The sequence below is a fragment of the Tupaia chinensis genome, unplaced genomic scaffold (genome assembly GCF_000334495.1).
Source record: "Tupaia chinensis unplaced genomic scaffold, TupChi_1.0 Scaffold150215_1, whole genome shotgun sequence".
In the NCBI taxonomy this organism is placed as follows: Eukaryota; Metazoa; Chordata; class Mammalia; order Scandentia; family Tupaiidae; genus Tupaia; species Tupaia belangeri.
In genome coordinates, this window is record NW_006210054.1 from 78,006 (window position 1) to 78,332 (window position 327).

The following is a 327-nucleotide window of genomic DNA, read 5'->3' on the forward strand; positions in this document are numbered from 1 at the left end:
GGCAAAAATTTTTATTTTCAAGGATTTGTGCAGACAATGGTGAATAAAAAAATTGTATTTCAACTATAAAAAGGAGCTGACTTCATTCCATCCTGGCATAAAGTTTACAGTGATGCCAGTTTGAATCTGAGGCAATATTACTATCCCTATTTCTCCACCCCTAAAAGATTCCTCCAGAGGAATAACTTCCTTTAATTTTTTTGTTGAAAATAATGTAAGACACAGCAACCAAAGTGATGAGTTATCAATGTTCTGCTTATCTGCTTACATAAAGTCAGGAAATGAAATAAGCTGTGTGTTGTTTCTTGCTGTAAATTACCTTCATCT